The sequence below is a fragment of the Eschscholzia californica genome, unplaced genomic scaffold (assembly GCF_041429995.1).
Source record: "Eschscholzia californica isolate CP2 unplaced genomic scaffold, dmEscCali1.0.p SCAF_2, whole genome shotgun sequence".
NCBI classification, from domain to species: domain Eukaryota; kingdom Viridiplantae; phylum Streptophyta; class Magnoliopsida; order Ranunculales; family Papaveraceae; genus Eschscholzia; species Eschscholzia californica.
In genome coordinates, this window is record NW_028238309.1 from 13,999,695 (window position 1) to 14,002,809 (window position 3,115).

The window sequence follows — 3,115 nt, forward strand, 5'->3', positions numbered from 1 at the left end:
GGTTTAGCAATTTAGGAAGATATTTAATTAATTTTATTTAGTTATTTTTGTTCAATAATTTTTTGAATAAAATAGAGTTGTGTATAGCATGGGGGAGAAATTCGGTTATACTTTATTTTTGTTTTTGGTATTGGTTAGCAATTTAGGACACTATTTTAATAGTTTTATTTAGTTATTTTTGTCCAATAGTTGTCTTTAGTAAAATTAGAGTTGCGTATAGTTGCATCATGAAGGTTTCTAAGTTTGTTACATTCTGACACTTGGAGTTCAGGGACTCTAAACTCTGGACCGCCCGACTGGTTTGGGAATAATGATCCGGACCCTCTGCATTTTTATGGTACAACTCTTTGTTGTTTCATTTCCGTGGTTGATAAGATAAGTAACATATTAAAATGTCCAATGCACTTGAGGGTGAATTGGCCAAATCTAAATCTTCTTATCGTGGGTGAATGATGTTTTCTTGCATAAAAGAGTATCATTTTCTGTTTTTGATATGATAAAAAGTGTTGACAAAACCCCAAAAAGTAGTTGCATGCTACGCGACTGGTAATAATAGCATTTCGTCTTAACACAGTAATGAACGTTACTAACCAAGTTATTATAGAGTTTCTTGTGTAACTCTTCATCGATTTAGAGTCAACCATGAGTGGAGTAGTTCAACAAAAAAAAGCCATGAGTGGAGTTAGTTCTTAAACCTGGGTTAGTATATATAGGTGTGTGTGTATGCGCGCGCGTTGGGCGGCGAATCTGTATGGAGACTAACCCAGGCTATATAGCTTGGGTTAGTTCTTAAACTTTCTGGGCCTAATCACTATCATTTAAGGAAGATAGGCCGGACGATGAAGGCTGCTCCAGTCGCACTTTGGGGAAAGGGTTTGATTCCCTCACACGGCATGATTTTTTGCAAATGGTCTTTTGGAAGGGTAATTGCTGTTTGACCTTCAATTTATAAAGAAGTCATGATTTTAGTCTTAATCAACTTTCATTTTGGCACTCTATTTTGTCCAGACTTCTTTTTTTGCCCCCCATTTACTTTTTGCACTTATATTATTGTATTTTAATTGTTTTGTTATCCTTGGATTTTTTTTTGTCTTTCACTTCATCTTTCTGCCTCATATACTTCATTTTCCTCTCTTCCTCTTCGTCTTTCTCCACTTCCCTCTTTTCACGTTTCTCTCCCCCTCGTAGTCCTTTTCCACTTCTCTCTTTTCGAGTCGTTGTGGCGAAAGAGAGGGTCCCGTTTGTCAGAACTTTTCCTTTTTGTAGACAGCTAGCTTAGAATCTTGACCATATATTGTTTCATTTATTTGGTTAGATAAAAGAGTCTCTGTCCTACTTTCTCTGTTTTACCTTCGCTTCTCAAATCCTAGCCATGTCTTTTAGTAGAAAAAAACTATCATAAAATGGTTAAACGTACGAAGCCATTGTAATTGAATAAACAAATGTACTTATCTTTTAGAGACACTGATAGCTTCTACATACAAATTGACACACAAATTTTTTTCAAGTCACCCCTCCCTAGAACAAAATTCTGGTTCCGCCCTTATGTGTGTGACCGCAACCACAAGTCAGTTAGGTCGTATCTGCATCAACTTTTTTGTCTTTTAAACAAGACTTCCATTGTTTACAAGTCAGTATGAAGTAGACTTGTCGTACGGATCATCAATAGTCTGACTTCGTGAAGGCATGGCACTCATAAACGTGGAAACTATATTTATAAACTTAACGAAATCAATAAATAAAAAGTTAGATAATCTAAGAAAGGATTATCAGATCAACAATGTTTAATATATACAACTTCAATAGATTGAGATTTCTAAGATTTATACGTTTAATGTTTAGACATACTAGACCAATAGATTGAGATTTCTAATATTTATACGTATAATGTTTAGAGTTGCTCGATCAATAGATTATGATTTCTATGATTTATACATAGATACGCTTTTACTGTCTCACTATTTATGAACAATTTTGTTTCTCCGGAGAATTAAGTAGGTAAGAATAAGTGGTTGAGATTAACTTCATCCGACAATGTAAATAACGAGGAAAAAATTGACGGTCCTGGTAGCTGTATATTGGCTTAGTTTGCTCCGCGAAAATAACATTTTGATATTTTAGAGCTCATGAAAATTGTTTATTATATCTTAGAGATTTCTTTCATTATTTTGTGTTTCCAAAATTATAAACTTAGTTGTATAAATATCCCACTATGATTCCTAGTTTTTTGTGTTAAATTTGATTTCCATGTCTCCTCTCAAGATTGAAGAACAAGGACCTAAGAGCACTCTTACCATGGTAATCTATCTCTTATGAGTAATTATAAAATCATTTTTTTTTCGATTATGACTTCATAATACATTTGATCTGCAGGAGCAAAATCAAAAACTAATTGAAACTGTGGATTGGCAAGAACGCATTGCTGGTATCCGATTCCATACCAACGCAATCAGGTAATAATTGAGTCCAAACTCTATATCAAGTTATCCTTTTGCTAGATCATTTGAAAGAGATAAAACAACCAACACTAACATGTTAATCGTCCACTAGGGAATGAAGAAGCTAGTTATCATGCATTAAAAGAGACAAAACAATAAATGGAACACGTAAATGACATGAGCACCGTTTAAAAATAAGAGAAAGACTGTTTGGCCCGAAAATAGGGGCCGACTACAGCCGGAAACTGAATCAATAGAAGCCGTCCACATCAACTATTTATGACTTTTGAAGTCTTTGAATCACTTACTCAAACCTATTGTCGAACCATTAAAAAAATTTCATACACATATTTTCTGTTTTGGGGGTTTTTTAGGAACTTACTCAAGCAAGCTGAAATTGAAGTTGGAGGATGGAAGAAATACTGCGAAGAACTGGAGGATGAGAATCAAGTTTTGAGGGAAAGAGTGGCAGAGCTGCAATCGATTGTGCAAACGCTGCAAAGACTGCAAAGGGAAGAATATTGATGGGATGAATAAAAGCCTATCAGGATTAATATCTATACTTAGCTTTTTGTCTCTTCTAAATTGTTTAAGACATTGTCACTTGAGGTTGTGTTGGTCAAAACTAAAAGTATTAAGAGTTTGAATCACATTTATATGAGAAAATAGTTCTAAAA

At 34.3% G+C, this 3,115-nt stretch overlaps 1 long non-coding RNA gene across 1 annotated transcript; it reads left to right on the forward strand.

Moving 5' to 3' along the window:
* The first annotated feature begins 2,119 nt into the window (after positions 1 to 2,119).
* Positions 2,120 to 3,115, forward strand: LOC147556395 (uncharacterized). The gene is made up of 3 exons (XR_015233535.1): positions 2,120 to 2,298; positions 2,374 to 2,453; positions 2,813 to 3,115. It is a non-coding gene; the product is annotated as an uncharacterized LOC147556395 (long non-coding RNA).